Source organism: Centropristis striata, chromosome 5 (genome assembly GCF_030273125.1).
Source record: "Centropristis striata isolate RG_2023a ecotype Rhode Island chromosome 5, C.striata_1.0, whole genome shotgun sequence".
In the NCBI taxonomy this organism is placed as follows: domain Eukaryota; kingdom Metazoa; phylum Chordata; class Actinopteri; order Perciformes; family Serranidae; genus Centropristis; species Centropristis striata.
The window spans coordinates 28,513,612-28,532,301 of NC_081521.1; positions in this window are offsets into that span (position 1 = coordinate 28,513,612).

Consider the following 18,690-nt stretch of genomic DNA (forward strand, 5'->3'; position numbering starts at 1 on the left):
AGTAATAAAATGCAGCATTTATATCTGTTAAATCTGGTTTACTTCTGTGGACTGAAGTTACCTGGCTTTCACATGACTGTCAAAGGTCAAGTTTCATCTCTTGTGTCCGTACATTTTTTTGAGAGGATGTCTGAAGCTCAGACAGCACAGTGCTGCTGTAATATAGTAGAGCCTTGATGTGAGCAGGTGGATGGTAGCATGATTACTGCACGGATGAATGCATGATTTGAGTGAGTGAAACACAATTACCCTCACGTTTCCCTGAGCACTTAACAAGGTCAAGCACTCCGGTATGAAAGCAACAAGCTCTCATCAATAAGTGGCTGTTGAGGCCATTCCAAAATAAATTTGTTTTACAACAGGCCAACCAACAATCACTTATTAAACTATGACTGTAGTTTGGATTTATCGCCGCTGGATGATAATTAATGACTGGAAGACTTTTAATATGCAGGTCCACTGAACATCATTTCAGTGTTAATAGCGACGTGAAGGCAGGCAGAAGAAGCCAAAAGCATGGAGGGCCCTCTGATTATACTTGACTGTGAATATTTGGATCAGAAAGCAGATCAGCTCCATTACTAGAACAGCCCAACATATTGGATTGTGCACTTGTTTGGGATGTTGCCCAGAGCCATATAAGAAGATCAGTTGGCCATGTTTGTCCGACAAAGGCGGGAACCAACTGGGCAAGTGCTGTCGGAGAATAAAAAGACCTTTCAACAACTCAAAATGTTCAAATGTCTTATTCCCAAAAAGGAAGCTCCTTAGAGTTTTCATCCAACTGAAAAATAAACAATACATTTTAAGAGACTTAAATGGAAACACTGTGAAAGGGTCAAGGTTAAAAAATGAAAATGAGACCATATTTAAGAAATAAACATCTTGCTGCTTGTTGAAGAAGTAAAACCGGGTAACTACCTAGGTAATAAATCAAGTGAAATGTAGTGAAATTCCTGACTTCCATACAATTTAACTTTTTTTTTTGCAACCAGTTGAGTTGCCCCCTGCTGGCTGTTAGAAAGAATACAGCTTTAGGGCACTTCCGCATTGGTCCATACTTGGGTGGAAGGGTATAGCATGGGCCAAGAAAAAAATAATTTTGGAGCAAATATGGGCGAATAAATAATTGTTCCCTTTTACATGAGACAGGGTGTTTGGCCTTGGTGGAAGTCTTGGCTCTCAAATTGCCCATCTAGCTTACATATTGCATCTTTATTATCTACATTTTGTGAGGAAATAAAAATGGAGACAATGGGATCATGTGAAAACTGTCGTATGAGCATATGCTTAAGTTCCAATCAAGAGTGATTAAAGAGAACAAGAGTTTGACACATTTTTTAAAAATATAATTTCTTCAAAATAATGATTTTATAAGTACATTTTGACATGACAACGTTTACAATTCAGTAGTTTTCAATGAACAAGCTCTCACTCTGATCCATGTCAAAGTTAAAATCCACTGTTAAAGTTGACAGTGTAACATCATTGTTTTTATAATTTTCTGTCATCCATCTCCATGCTTGTCACATCCCCTTGTATGCCTCCTGTCTAAATCATGGACCACTTGGCCTTTGCGTGATGTTTTTGTCATATAACTTTTTGTGTCTCCCAGTACGACTACTGTCACCACTCATGTTTCCGTCTGCTGATTTCCAACAGCAGGATTTGAAGCACAGCAGTTTGAAGTTCTTTTAATTTAGGTGTGACATTTTTGTGAATGAAAAGCCTCCAATGGTGCAGAGCAGGAAGCCTTTTTAGCAATTTGAGAGTGTAGTTTAAGCTAATTATCAAATCCCACAAACACCTCCTCACGAGCAGGTGGCATTCATCTGATGTGCTTGTGCAGTGAAAAGGGTTTGATTCATCACACTTGGACCACTTGTACAATCAGAAAAAAGTGAGAAAGGCTCAGAATAAGAATATGAATATTTTTTTGAGTCCCATTGTTCTTTCAGAAGCAGTTCCATATGCATCTGTATTAAAAACTACTATGTCCTGATGTTTCACAAATATAGCATATTTTAGTATTGTAGGAGCCAAAATGTGTGTTTTGCCTGTGTTGTTTGTTTTGTTAGGCTGCACACTTGTGGTTAAAGGAACACTCCACCGTTTTTTCATATTAAAACATGTTATTCGGTCAAGTAAGACGAGTTGATACAGACCTCTTGCGTCTCAATGCGTGCACTCAATCGCCCTGGCGCGCGGCGCCACTTGGCTAGCACTTAGCTTAGCCCAGTTCATTCATTAGGATCCAAACAGATGGACAGTTAGAAGCGACCAAAGTCCTCCACGTTTTCCCTATTTAAATACAGCTACAGGAGTAGTTAAACGACCAAGTATGGCGACACAAAATAAAACGTGGCGCTTTTTTAAGCGGATAAAAAGGATAACTATAATGTATGGCGGAATAGCACTTGGGAGCACTTCGACTCGGCGCAGTAATATCATCACTCCTGAAAAATCTTCTCCCCCTCTCCCCGGGCTGAACACTCAAGTTGGATAAGCTAACGTTATGTTATGGCCACTTCCAGGACACCCAAATACCATACAAAAGGATACTTACAGTGTTGGGTGATCCACTTTGTTGTGTTCGTGATTTGAGTATTGTCGGTGTGGCCGTATCCTTTAGGCGTAATCCTGTGGATGTATAGTCCTCCTGTGTGAAATGCTCGGAGCAAACACGCCAGTTCAGGTGTCGTGCCAAAAAGTGATAGCCTGCTAGAATCTGATTTCTGGCCGCGGGAGCGCACACGGCAGCCCGTTGAGCGGTAGCGTAAACACGTCTGCTTTTCTCTGGATTAAACGGTCTTAATATGCAGATACACACAACTGTATTATAATGTAATTATAGCAAAGGCATGTGGCTTCGAAAGTTTAACGTTTGTTGTTGCGTAATTATTACAACTGTGGCCAAAAGAAGTGTATAGTTTGTAGTGAAATCAGACATGGCAACTACGTGATAGACACGTCTATTTCAGTTTTCACCTCGCAAAAACTGATTGAAGGCATAGTATAGTTACTGAGAGGTTATTTCTGCCTAAATATGACTTGATCTCATTCATGAGCTTCATAATGTAAACACTAGAGCTCACAGGACAGCTTGGAATCCCTTTAAAGCACCATTACAACACAAAATAGGCATTTTCACCTGCCAAAAATTGATTGAAGGCTAGATACAGTTACTCAAAGGTTATTTCTGCCTAAATATGACTTGATCTCATTCATGATAACATGATGACTTCATAATGTAAAGATCTGACCGCTCAACGGGCTGCCGTGCACGCTCCCGCGGCCAGAAATCAGATTCTGGCAGGCAATCACTTTTTGGCACGACAACGGCACTATATACCTTCTGCTTGTTATCGAAACCCTTTACGATGCACGTTATAACCATGATTGTTCACAAATATCTTCCTACAACATGATACTTCGTCAGCTGTGCTCGAACTACTACTCCTGGTGCAGCTCACGTTGGTTCTGTTGACGGAAGTGAGAGGGAGAGGGAGAGGGAGGGGGAGAAGATTTTTCAGGAGTGATGATATTACTGTGCCGAGTCGAAGTGCTCCCAAGTGCTATTCCGCCATACATTATAGTTATCCTTTTTATCCGCTTAGAAAAGCGCCACGTTTTATTTTGTGTCGCCATACTTGGTCGTTTAACTACTCCTGTAGCTGTATTTAAATAGGGAAAACGTGGAGGACTTTGGTCGCTTCTAACTGTCCATCTGTTTGGATCCTAATGAATGAACTGGGCTAAGCTAAGTGCTAGCCAAGTGGCGCCGCGCGCCAGGGCGATTAAGTGCACGCATTGAGACGAAGAGGTCTGTATCAGCTCGTCTTACTTGACCGAATAACATGTTTTAATATGAAAAAACGGTGGAGTGTTCCTTTAATGTCACTTCTGGTGATGGGACAGAGGTGTGGTTTCACCTTACGTACCTGTTCAGTTGTATGGCGGGAGATGAACAAAGAGGGTGAGTGAGGCTCTGATCTTTTCTTTTGACCGTCTTTTTAGACCATCTCTTTTGACCATTTATGTTTATGTTCATGATCTTCATTTTTTATCGTTTCTTCTGACCGTCTGTTTTGATCTTCACTTTTGACTGTTTCTATTGACTATTTCTGTTGACCGTCTCTTCTGACCATCTCTTCTGACCATCTCTTTGACCGTCTCTTTTGACCGTCACTTTTGACTGTCACTTTTGGTCGTCTCTTTTAATCGTTTCTTTTAAACATCACTCTTTGAGAGTGTTGACTCAAGTTTTTCTGTTACATCTGTTTTAATTTTTCTAGTATAACAACTGCTTGAAGGGTATCGGCGGGGCCTTAAAATGTCTAAAATTATCTTAAAATCTCATAAAATGTCTTAAATACCATTTCAAGGGGTCTTAAATGTATTAACATTACCTTTATTTAAAACAAATGCATAAACTTCAGTCTCGCTTTTATGTTTCGATTTTTGAGGACGCTGTAACATAGCTACAAAACGGAATTAAGAATTTATCGAGTACAAGCAGCTAGTGCTAGTGAACGAACAATTTAATGCATGGTTGAAGCAGGTGGATGGAAACATATATGAAGCACACTGCACTTTCTGCAAAAAAACTTTTTGGACAGTATGGATCAGAAATGAGTCTTGAATTGTATTCATTATGGTCTTAAAAAGTCTTAAAAAGTCTTGAATTTGACTTGTTGAAACCTTGTCAGTTCATTTTTTGTTCATATAATGAAATGGTCGATTGTTTGGAACGCGTCACAGTAAAGAGCCCACTTTAAATTATTATCTATTATCTATTAAAACAGAGCTGTTTTAATAGATAGTAGTCAATATAAGTTAAATACACTAATTATAGGAAATAAAGAATAACTGGAGCCTTGTAATGTAATGTTATGCTTGCAATTTATAAGGTTTTTTCCCCTCACAGTGTTTCTTTTAGAGATTTAGAGCACATTTTCCTTCATGTTTTTGCTTTCACTCTTGAGGTTTGTTTGTCCTTGGAGTCACTGTTTCACCAAGAAAAAAAAAAGAACAGGCACAAACTAAGCTGATTGAAATATATTGTACAGTCAGTCATCTTATTAGTGAGACCGCATGTAGGATAAGTGACTTTTAAAAACAGCAAATATAGACAGTTATGTACACCTTGAGAGGATACACATCAAAACATATATTAAAAAAAAGATACTGAGTCAAAGGCAAGTCTTTAGTCACCATATATTTGTGTGCTATGAATGGGGGACTTTCCTCAGTAAGTTGTCCACCCCTCACCTCCTGACTGACTAGCCCTGTTTACTGTCCACACTTCAGCACTGTACTGTGATGACAGATCATTTAGTCACACGGGATTTTGTAGCAGAGAGCAAAAATCTAAGCTGTTATTCTGCAGCTGTCCGGTGCAACTGAACCACATATTGCACCTCAGATAGAAGGAGAGCAGCAACACATTTTGGCCTCCTCTCTGTACTTGTTTGGGAAGGAAAATTTTGGATCCAAGCCCGAAGTTAAAATAGCTATGTGCATACTGTACCTACACTCTTTAGTCATTGGCAGTATAAAAGGAAGCAGCGGTATGCAGGAGAACACAAATCAAAAGTGTACGTCATACTGGTGAACACAGGCCGGCTCACAGTCATTCCAAAGGTCTCTGGAAATTGACAGTTAAGCATGCTGAACTTTTAATTGTAAGCTGTATAAAAAGCTTCTCATCTTGGTAAAAACCCAAATCTCCATGAATAATACAGAAGACAAGCATTTGGTATCCTCAAGCACTCCTCCGATGTTATTCTGCTGAATGTTTTACATGTATAATGGCTGGATGTGCAACAGCACAGTGTGATAGACTTCGTTACCCAATCTCTCTATAGTAGGGGGACATCAGTGAACCAAATTGCAACTCAGATACCAACTCTGGACTACTCAGCCCACATCTTTTTCGCTTATCACAGATATATATGCATTTCAGCCAATATAGCAAGACATTGCAGTAGAGCAATATCTGAGACATATTTGTGGTAATCTAAAAATGGTGTCATCATTACAGCTCTTGGCCACCAGAGACCACTAACAAGTTTATTCTAGCCACCCTAGCATCTTAGCTCTACTAATGGCTGGATCTGTGGTTTATCCCTACACCTTTTTGGTGCAGCATGAAATTACTTAACAATTAAAGGATGGAATGCATTTAAGGTTTTGATCTCCTGACTTTTCCTCTGGTGCAACCATGAGATTGTCACTTGTGGTCTGGAGTGAAATATCTTGACAACTGTTGGATGTATTGCTCTGAAATTTGGTGAACTTGTTCATTCTGCCCTAAGGATGAATTGTAGCAACTTTAGAGACTGCTCATTGTTCTGACATTCCATTGGTCCAATGTTTAGACATATGACTCTGGAGTCCAGGGAGAGCTGACATGCTTCTGAAAAAATAGTTATGTTTTATTGTGTGACAACACTTTGGTAAAGGGTTGGGTTTGACCATTGCTACAATGGATAGGGACAATGGCATCATACCAACAAAATACCTGCAAAGCTAAGGTCACTCCTAATAACCTCAGCAGGACTTTGTGTTTACATTAGTATGCTAACAAACCAAAGTAAGATGGTGAACGTGGTAAGCATTATAAACCCAAAGCATTGGCATAATGACATTAGTCATGTTTTCATTCAGTTGTCTAAAAGAGTGAACATGTTGCCATGTTGCAAAAAAAAAAAAAAAGAATGTTTTTCCGTCATCTGGTCTCGAGTGAATAAACGTATATATATATATATATATATATATATATATATATATATATATATATATATATATAAGTAGGTAATAGGTATCGGCCTAGTTTCATGATGTCCGAGGGTGAACACAAATGAATATATTATCTGACAAGCCACCAACTGCGGAAAACAGCTGATCAGATGATCTTGTGAGTTAAATGTTCACTATATCAGAACTCACATGTAGTGCATCAGCTTTTCAACAAAGGTACAAACCACCTGAACCAAACGTAACAACATTTTTGCATAAGTTTTGTCGTTTTTATTACAGACTCCCAAATTCAATGCTTCAGAATGCACATAAAAATATTTCCATGGAAACAAAGTTGTCATTGTGAGTATGTTAGCCTATCTACAGCCCCACAGAGCTGCTGTCATGACAGCAGACTCAGGAGCAACACAGCTTCGGTAAGATAATAATCCAGAGATCCAATTACTAATTGATTTCACTAAAATATATCACATAGCAGAGTTGTTTTTGTAGTGTTATGTGAAAACTTGTATCCCCTGAGGGGATGATTATAAGAAAAATTGTCTTTGATAAGTGACAAGAAACCTGACAACTTCTTAGAAGAATTCATGTTTTATTACTTGAAAAATTGTATACAATCACCACGAGAAGTATCATTTTTGATCATGAAGAGGCAAGAGTCTTATTTTTATTCATGAAAATCTGTTTCAAAAGCAATCAATAAGGAAATAAAAACATTAATTAATGTAATTTCTTTCCTGGTGTGAAATTGACAAGGCAACCCAAGGGAGAAACTGCATTTCTGGCCAAATTCACACTGTGAAACAGCTTTTAGTATAAAGTTTTATTAACTGAGTATTATGTGTTGGTAGGGCAGGCTTTCTTAGTATGTACTTGAACGGTCTCAAGAGTGGAATAAGAAAGCAAAGCAGCTGAGCATTAAAGCTGTGGGCGGTGAGGATAAACAGTGTACAGAGTAGGACGGCGGCCCCTCCGGACCTACGCGGTCTACACAGGAGGGACGGCACTCAAGCAAAAAGCCATTTATCTGTTAAACACACCCTCTGGATTATTTATCGCCGTTGTACACGGCACCTATCCGCTGGAATCTCAATGTCCTCTCAGCTGCCTGCTCCGCTCAGGTAAATCAAAGTGACTGTTTCACTGAATGAGGTATGTAAAACCATTAGGGCAAATTGCAGGAACCAATAGGGCCCGCTGCTTCCTCACTTTCTGCTGAGAAGCTGTGGGCGTCGTGTATCACAAGAGACACATCAGCTTTGAAGGGGGAGTTCATGCTGTTGAGGTCGCTTGTCACATAGGAGGTTTTGTATTTAAGTGAGAATTCTCAGGAGAGGCCTGACTAATGGCTCTATATCGATGCACATCCACATGCCCCGTCTCGCTGTGACCTTTCCGTGTTAATGTTGTATGCCATGGCTGCTGGAGGATCATGCATACTTAAATGTGGTTATTTAAGGAGTAGCATGGATGGTTCTCCTGTGGGAGGGTTGGGACAAAATGTTCATCGCTTTACCAGTGAGGCAAGCTTTACCTGCAGGTGCTGATCGCTTTGCAGTTTGTTCCTGTCTTTAATACTCCACTCTGACTTCATCTAAACATCACAATGAACGTCATCAGACATCAAAATCCTCCTTCAGACCAGTATTAGACATGGGCCAGATGCCTCCTGGTTTTGGTGAACTGACAGGAGAGAGAGAGAGAGGGAGAATTTGCAGGTGTGGGAGCATGTATATGGACACAATGAGGGAGGTGAAGCGGTAATTGTTCAGTGTAAATCTGTAATATAATTCTCAGGTTTAGCCTGGAGTGTCTTCTAATGGCTTCATTAGACCTTTGTGGGGAGTTATGAATGAGTCACAAGACAGCTGTGAGAAAGTGGGTTGCAATCAAGAAACAGTCCAACCAAAAATTTTAAATTGTAGTTTTTGCACTTTTTTTGGGTATGGATTAACCTTCTGAAGTCACAGATCATGGCAGCGTGATGAAATCATATGACTTCTTCATGACATCACAACGTTCAAATGAAGCAGTGTTGCCATCAACTTTCCTCTAAAGTACTCGCTTGATTTGTGTTTTTTTGGCTTCAAAATGATGACCCAGTAAGTCAGAGTGAAAAAAGGACAAATAGGTGAGGTTGTGCTGAAAAACAATGATACCAACATGGCATGGTAAACATTACAAAAACGGACAAAATAGCCCAAGACTACAAAGGACTAGACAAACAAGATACAATGTGTTAACTACTTCTGGTAGATGAATTTTTAAAATGCTTGATAGAGCCAGGTTGGTGTCTTCTACAAGGCTGAAATAATATAACATCATAGCTAAATTTATATTTGACTGGCAAACATCAGTCACCAGTCTTTTAACCCACTAAGAAACGTGAAAAAGTGTGTTTTCCAAAATGTTGAACAATGTCTTTAACAGGGACATTGTCATTTTCAGGTTCATACTGGGTTTCTACTAGAACATGTTTACAGGCTTTAATTTCCAAATTTTTTTTCTCATACTCTGTCTATAATCACCCTCTATCTGAAAGGCTTTGATTTAGCGCCTAGCCCTTTAAGGTCCCGCTTCTGAAAAAGCCCAGTCTGCTCTGGTTGGTCAGTGTTTCGGTTTTCCGCATTTGTGCTCTCTACATCTCTGCACCATCATTGCAGCCGGGGAATAACTAACTGCACTGTAGCGGCACCTTCTGCCTTCATATAGCATAGTTGTGACTCACAACCTTACTGAAGTCCTGACGACAGAAATGTGACATTCATGCTTTATAATAAAAAAAGACTTGAAAATCTCACTTTATATATTATACAATATGGGACCTTTAAGGGTTCAATAAACCATACTCACTGTTTTGTTGGCTCATTCGTGTGTAATCTTCTTCCATTTCCAATATTTTTTCACATGACCTGAAGGCTGGATAACACAACATGAAATCAGTCAACATATTTTGCACCTAGAGAGATGAAGTGACTAAACACCCTTTGTAACATGCTATCTGTGGATCAATAAGTCATTACTTGCATTGGAAAAGCAATATCTTCACTTCTACAGGAAGGGTAACATGATTACACTCGTCTATATTGATTCAAAAAGTGGTCAGAAATCTAGGGAGCCATTTTTTTTTCTTTTTTCAATCAGTCCACTGATGCTTTAGACTCCATTTGGACATCCAGGAGAGTCGTTGGATCTTAAAGAGATTCACTTTTGGCCTCTCCTTTCATCTGTACTGTCTGTGTTCAGCAACGCAAACCTTACTCTGACAGATAGTGTGGCTCTGTCCTATAAATGACCTCTCCTCTGGGAATTCTGTCTTCTTTTTCTCACAGTAGTAGATCTGCCCCAGTAAAAATGAACAGACATATTACTACTTTATGTTGTAAAGAGCGGCCTGTGATGTGGTATTTCACCGGTATATATGAGATCATCTCATCTGTCAGTATAGACCCGACCAGTGCCAAGGTCATGATGTTAGCTGGACCCAAAATATAGGAAAACCCGCAGGCAAACACGTGTGTCCACAGAACAATAGCCTCTGTAACCTACTTAAAAATGTCATCTTGCTGTGTTATTGGGTGCCAGAATTGAAGGAGTAATGGCTTCAACTTGAAATGTTATCACATGCTGCCACTGCCAGTCAAAAAAAGTCAAAGACAACTATGGTTAAACGGGATAAAATAAAAGAATTGGACTGAGGTGATCGGCAAAAATACTTGTGTTATTGGGGCCCCGTTCACACGAGGACGGTCTGAACAGAAGACGCAAAAGTGGCGTCGCGTCTTCACTTTTTATTCCTCGTTTAGACGAGCATTTTCGGGAGGAAATCTGCGTGCACACGGTGACGCAAAAGTGTGTGAAATTCGATTGTATGCAGCCAGGCGGCATCACTTAAAGCGATAAGAACATCTTTGGGCATGCAGAAGTTTTCACGCCACACATTTTCATCAGCTTCTCCTTCCACAAAGTTATCCACCATCACTAGATCTCCCAGGTCTCGTTCACAGCCGTCTGGCTCGCCTCCGACGAATTGCTGCATCCAAAATGTGATAGAGGTAATTACAGATCCTTCTCTGTTCACTAATACTATCTGTACATATCCTGTACATTTGGTGGAAAGACTCCTGTAAGTTTATTAGAGCTGCCAGAGCAGCTTGAAGGTCCGACGCATGGAAATAATCCCACATTTGTTTATTTTCCTGTACTAGAGCATGTATGTGACGTAAGCACATACGTGACGTGAGCAGATCTGATCAGAGTTTTGCGTCTTGTCAGTGTAGACGGACATGCTACAGCGGAGCGGATTTAACTTTTCCACTTTGGAAGGTGGTTTCAGTTTTTTGTGTCTTTACGCCCCCAAAACGCCGTCACCGTCTAAACGAAAGGCACTTCCGATAAAATATTTTGTCGTTTTCACCCGCGAGCGTCCTCATGTAAACGGGGCCTGGATGAATATAATTTTGTTTGTTGAAGGCATGAATCGTATATGTCTAAAGGTTTGTCATGCACTCCAAACATTAATCAGAATGTATGTCCAATGATCCATTTCAGAATATTATATATGATATTATTGTATCAAAATTATTGATGTATTGATGTGTTTTTCATTTCAATGTTGCATCTGGTAAAGGTGGAGCTCATTTAAATTGCATTTTATACTGCTGAGTAGTTTAATCTGTAATAATACATCATCATTTATTGGTTATTATTATGATTATTTGTTGATTATATTTTGTTTTAATACACTGTCAGATAACTGTAGTGCAGTAAAAAGTAAAATATTTGAGATTGTAGTGGAAAAGAAGTATAAAGTAACTGGAAATTGTAATGCTCAAGTATTAGTGCCTTGAAATTTTAGTAAATACAGTAGTTGAGTAAATGTACTTAATAGGGTGCCACAGGAATGAGTCTTTGGTTAGATGCATGAAATAAGGTTAACACAAGCTGAAGAGATGTTCACGTTTTGTTGTACGGATGTTACCCCTGCATGGGAATTTGTATGTGTCCTTAACCCTATAAAGCCTGAACCATGAAATAATTGCCAGAAAATTCAATTTTTTTAAAAACCGAGTGCTTATTAACCTGCTGACGAATTTTAAAAAATAAATAAATTGCATATATGAATTCTTATTTGTATCATATTTGATACATCAGGTCTTTTTGTGCAATTTGTTGCTCACAGTTGGTTTTTCTTGAACTAACAAAAACATATAAACCCTAACATTTTTAACCTATTAAGACTTTGGCTTTTCCTTTTTCCTCAAACATGCAAAATACATATTTTTTGATGAAAAAAGTTGATGAAGTTTTTTAATGCAGCAATAACTGATCCACTCGTGGAACCTGCATATCATTTTCGCTACATCTGGTATTTTTGTGCAATTTGTTGCTCAGTTTGTTTATCTTCAACACATGTATACATCAGGTTTTTGATGATGTAGAGGTCTCAAAAATTACTGTATCTAATATGATACACTTGGCTTTATAGGGTTAAAAAGGCCGTTGCTAAAAGTGGCTAAATGAGTCTACTCTAGCTGGGTTTTTCAGTGCTCTTGCGAACTCTTGTATATTGTAAATGATGTAAATAAACAATTTATTAGGCTATGGATGCACTAGCTTGTCAAAACCGCTGGTTAGCTTATCAGAGATCATCTGTGTAGTTCGCGATAGCATACCGTTTGATTGTTACTTTCGTCAGCTGCATTCACGCTTCAAACATAATAAAAGTGGTTTTACGCACAAGCATCAAAAACATGTGTTTGCCACAGAGCTTATTTTCTGCCATGATCCAAAATCCAATGCAAAAATCCCATAGGCAAATTCTCAATAGACCCTTATGGAGATGTTACTTCCAGGTTGGCCTACAAAAAAGTCCATTATTTTGTTTTCTCTCTGTTACATTCCACCACTGTTATAAAAAATGCTTTCAAACAGTTTCTTAGTATTGTCTTTCTGCTCAATACTAACAAATATTAACATCAAAATTCAGCATTTATCTCAAAAGCAAACAAGTTTTTGAGGATCACATTTCAATTTTTCAAAGAGACTATTACTTTGGATGTAAAAAAAAAAAGATACCAGAGTCCATAAAAAAAAATAAAAAAAATATGGTGGTACCCCAGGATTACAAAATTCCTGGCTAAGCCCCCGATGTCCTTAAGTCCTAGCAGCGCCCCTGCTGTTCAGGAAATAGTCCTCCTTCACCTAAGCTCCACCAACACAAAACGTCACAGTGTTCACTCACAGAAAATCAGTCTATTTGGACATTTGCTCACCCTGCTTTGTAACAATTGTGCTTTCAGTCACGTCTCCAAGTGTCTGGCCTTAATTTCTTACTTTATTCTTAGTTGAGTCTAAATTTGTCTAAACAGCAGAAGTAGGTTAATGACTAACTCGTCAATAATTTACCCCTTAACTTTCACTCTGCATGCTTGCCACACCTCGGTAAATGATCCTGATGAAACAGCGAATGATACTGATGCAACACATTCACATCATGTATGTCTCATTTCACCATCTCCAATTTGATCTTTACTTGTTACCTAACTTCTATTTTATTTTGAAGGTTGAGGTGTATGGAAATAAACAAAATGCATCAAACTGGAACTGTTCTCATTACTTATCTTTCTGGTTGGTTGTGCTCCAAATGCAAAGCCGTGTTATAGCAGAGAGAAAAGAGAGGACAGGCAGAGGTTTTCATGTCAGTTATTTCACTGTTGTGTCTTTGTTGCATTTCTTTTTTTTTTTCAGGTTTTTTTTTCTTTCTCATGGCTACCTGTCACATCTACTTAGACTGAGGCGAGGTGGGGTGCTTTCTGAACCAAAGTGCCCTTCAGTCTGCTCGGGCAAGTACTCCCTGGGAATAAAACCAAAACCACAGGCTTCCACTCCATGAAACAATTCTCTCTGCCACTCCTCAGAGATCTGCCACTACAATCTATTGAATTTCAAAACTGACTGGCAGGGAGACAAAAGCTCAGGCCATGATGCAACGTGTTTATTCTGGGTAATGAAATCTAGATTGTGGTGAGGTCTTTGGCCATTTAATCATTCAACTCAGGGATTTTGTATGGGAGGCTGTATGCACATTTAGGTTCACTTCATGGGGGTGCAACCCCAGAAAAAGCTGCCGACAGTTGAAGGGAATGCGAGTAGTCACAAGTTGCCTTTTAGGCAGTTGGGGGGCTTAAGGCCTTCTCACGCTGACCCAGAACACACCGCATGCATTGGCAGACTCTAAATAAAAATGTTGCTTGTGAGGTGCTGCGTGCAGACGCAGAGAAATATGCTGGAATATGTGACACAATCTTTTCAGCAATGCAGTAAATTGAGTCTAACGATGCTCAGCTCCCTTCAAAGAAGACCTGCTACCTCAACTGTTATGTTGTGACAAAGCATGAGCGTGTAGCACAAGACTGTTCCTGCAAATCGACACAACTGTACAATTCCTATGCATCTCAGATCAGGATAATGCACGAGTTCAGATGAGACACGCAGTTCTCCAACGAAAACGGCGTGCGCCTGCGGGCTGCAGAGGCCAAATCTGACTAGAGGAGATGATGGGGTGAATCCACACTGTGGTTCTTTTCAGAGCTGCAGTGTGTCTCTGACTGCCTAATGAGGCCTTATTAATTCAGATCAGGGTGAATGATTACCTCATCATTCCCATTCTCCAGAGAGCTCCCGCTCCCTCTGTACTCTGCCCAGTAAATTTACAGCGCGGTAATCCAGAGAGCGTCTCTCGCCGTGAGACTTTAATATGCGAAGTGGGCGCCGAGCTACACGAGCCAGGACAGACCCCTTTTATGTGAACAAGTCATACATGTTCCTGTTGAATTCAGCAATTACTTGGAATTGTTTTAAGTCTGCACAAACGGACTGGTATCCGTTTTATCTATTTTTTATCTATTCTCTTTTTGGAGAGGCTGCACTCCCACTAGCAGCAGATCTCTGACAGTAAACACAGAACACCCTCCCCATCTCTGTGCAGAGACTAGTTGCCTAGCAATGAAGTCTCTGATTTTATGGTCTGTGAGGCTTACATACGCAAGAAAAGGAAAAAATCCATCAGGATTAGATTTAGAGTACTGTAACCGCCAGGCTCTAACTCTGAACTTGCATGTTTATATGGACAATGCGAGGCAGCTGCTTTTTAGATATTGACAACAAAAAGAGCACAGCAAACAATGACACGTGAGCGAAAGTGGAAGCTTAATCCTCAACGAGTGACACATTGCTCATTGATCCGGCTCCACGGGCGATACTGCCCTCTCCGTCTTTTGACAGAGTTGATGAAATATTAAACAAAACTTAATCTCCGAGGCCAGCGCAGGGGTTTGTTGTTAATCAAATTTGCAGTGATTGAATTCGGGAGCTTCAGAGAATGAAAAAAGGGAGGCACTGCTCTGTCTATTATTTCACCAACACCATTTCATTTCCCACACCATCACAGTGGATGTTGAAAATTTTATGCCTCTACTTGTTAACAATATAACAGCTAGATGTGTGATTCATTAGATGGGTGATTTTAGTGCTGCTGTCAATATGCTCAAACTACAAAAAGAGTCCATGAGACAGAAGAACATATCAGTCTTTTATTTGAATGCCTAAAATAAACTTTGTTTCTATATACATATATTTTGTCCAAGATAGATTTTTTTTACTGCCAGAATACATAAAAATACAGGCAGCAACATATACATAAATTTACACATGACACAAACAGATATACACAATACACAAAATTGTCATCTAAGCATTGATTCAATTACCCCAGCTCACAGCAGTGATGTTTACATGTATTCTAATCTTCCACTATTATTGTGAATATTCAGATTTTTAATCCAGGTCATGTGATGTGAATGTAAACAGCATGTTAGGTTCAAAATTAGTGCATGTTCCAAATACAGCATTTCAAAATTAAGACATGAAATGGGCTGATATTATTCAGGTTTTAGCAGAGTTCTTTGGACATGTATCCAGCACATTCATAATAATTTCTTCTGAAAACCTGCCCCCTTTTGCACATTTGAATGTGGACATGATTGCACAAAACTTAGTTATTGTATTTTCTTTATTTCAACAGTTGTATAATATCATAGGATTTGAGTTACAATAACCTTTCATGGTCATTTGTTATATTTTTTAATATTTGTATTCATTATTTTAAAAAATATTTGATACATGGTGTTGTGGTCTTGCCAGGTCTTGTGGAGTTTGCTCTGTTCTCCCCGTGTCAGCGTGAGTTCTCTCCGGGTTCTCCGGCTTCCTCCCACAGTCCAAAGACATGCAGCTTTAGTTTTAATTGGTGATTTGCCCATAATTGCCCATAGGAGTGAATGAGAGATGTACAGATGCGGAAGATGTACAGGCTGTCTGAGGTCCTGATGTCGGTGGAACGAGCTCCCCACCAACATCAGGACCTCAGACAGCCTGTACATCTTCCGCCGCAGGCTGAAGACCTATCTCTTCCAACAATACCTCAGCTAAGTCATGGTCACCTAACAGATATATAAAAAAAAATAAATAAATAAAAACCTCTTATTCTTTTCTCTTCTTTTCTTCTTTAACATATATCACTCCTTAGCAATGACAGTTAGCTCTTAAAGTTATGTACTTACTTGATTCCTGTGGTCTATGTCTAGTACCATCAGGTTGAATGCACTTATTGTAAGTCGCTTTGGACAAAAGCGTCTGCTAAATGCCATGTAATGTAATGAGAGTGTGGAAGCCCAATGTCAGCTGGGATTGGCTCCAGCCCCCCACAATCCAAGTTCAGGTAAGTGGTTCAGGATAACGAATTAATTATTTTAAAAAGCATTATGATCTTTAAAAAAAAATAAACACTACTTTAAAACTGCTGGTCTCTCCCAACACCATGCCCATTAGGAGACACCCAATCCCAATCCATTGCCATGCTAAACCACTAATAATACAATGATACAATGATCTGCAACTCCCAGAACCGCCTCCTGTTTGTGGTATCCCGCAGCGCAGGCTGTGCGCACAATAAAGAACGGCTGCTAGAGAGCTGTGGCTCATTTGTATTCGTCTTTGAGTGATTATTAATTCCAGAAATAGTGGGCCTCTTGGGCCTCTATTCCTATCATGACTTGCCCCCCCTGGTTAATAACACCACTCACTGACCCTCAGACTCACCAGGAGGTGTCCTTCAATCAGTAGCACGCACATACTCGCTGCACTATTGAGTGCACCTTTGGCATCTTAAGAGGACGCTGGATGTGTTTGGACACAGCAGGTGGCAAGCTGCTTTACAAACTGCAGAAGGTGTTTATAAAGAGAAGAAAATATAATTTATTCTTGCAATAACATTAGACACCCTATAGACTGTTTCAGCCAAATTCTGACATTTTCTTTTTTTGCATTTTTAATCCTTGGGCATCTTTTCATCATTTTATATTTGTAGGAAATTATACCAGTGTAGTCCAGCCTAGTGTTTGTTGTGTTTAATATGCTTATGGCCAGTTCCTTGGTCTTGGGTGAAGGGCTGGTACAGTCATTTATGTACAGGGTGTAAGGGAAGGGGCCTGAAAACACAGCCCTGAGGAACTCCAATGTCAGCGGTCACTGTCGATGATTTTACTGTTTCTATTTTAACAGCCTGTGGTCTGTTGCTCAGGAAACTGTGAACCAAGTACATGAAGAGTGAAGGGATGTTGAGATGGTGAAGTTTCTTGATCATTTGGTGGAGTTTGATTGTGTTAATAGTGGAGCTGCAGTCAACAAGAGGACAGAAGCAAAGTTGCCTGTTGACTCCAGATGTTGGAGGAGGGGATGGAGGAAAGATACAACAGCAACCCTGTCCTGTATTTTACCCTGTAGGGAAACTGGTAGGGGTCCAGCTGTGGTCTAACAGCTGGTAGGATGATCAGCATCAGTCTTTCCAGGCATTTCATGGCTATTGGATGGAGAAAGACTGGTCAGTCGTGGTTGGGTTGGGTTGGGTTGAAGATGTTTTCTTGGGTATAATGGTGGATTTTTTCAAAAAAGTGGGACTTGATGATATCCTGTAGGATTCCCAGAAGATGGAGTGGAGGATGGGAGAGAGCTGTATGAGAATCTGAGCAGGGATGCCATCTGGTCCTTGGACTTGCCAGGCATCCACCTGACCAGCTGCTGTCGGACGTCTTTCGGCGTGAAGGGGGATGTAAAGCTAGTAGAAGAGGAGGGTCTCATAGCTCCTCATAGATATCAGAGTGGTTATGAGTGTCAAAGCAACTGCAAAAGGTATTCACAGCACTTCCAAAGGTGTTGGGGTCTGTTGTTGTGTAATGGTTTTTGGATTGTAAAACACATACCTTTTGCAATGTTTATGCCTGACGTCCACTCTATACCAGCCTTTCCGAACCCCTGAAACAGAATCTTTTTAAAACACTGCTGACCCCAGGGGCGGAAATGGAGACTTTTGGAAACAAGAAAACAGACACTCATGTTTTCTTCCTGATGGGCTTCCTCCTGTGATGGATAACAGATAGATGCCCCCCTGTATTTCTCCAATATGTCACCACATTTGTTTTGCAATAACTCCAAAATCTGTGTTTTTCGGTTCAATCTTGTAGTGGTGTAGACTTTTCACCACTGCTGTTCTTCCTCTGTAATATTTTCTGCATATTCAACCACAGAGGATTGTTAGACAGACTGCTTCCTGTGTACACAGGACCATTAGTGTGCACATGCATAGCCAATGTCAGTGATATGTTTCCAGGCAAGACTGAAAATATTGGACTGATGATGATTAGGTATTCTTTTGAGTTGTATCTGCTCCTCCCTCTTGTTATTTTTTCTTTCTGAGCCATAAACATAACTGATCTGTGACTTAAAACCATGACATTATCCAAACCGTGAGTTATGTGATCTGTTGCACCCCTATGGCTAGAGATATACTTGCTTTTTTTGGTCATAGATGTC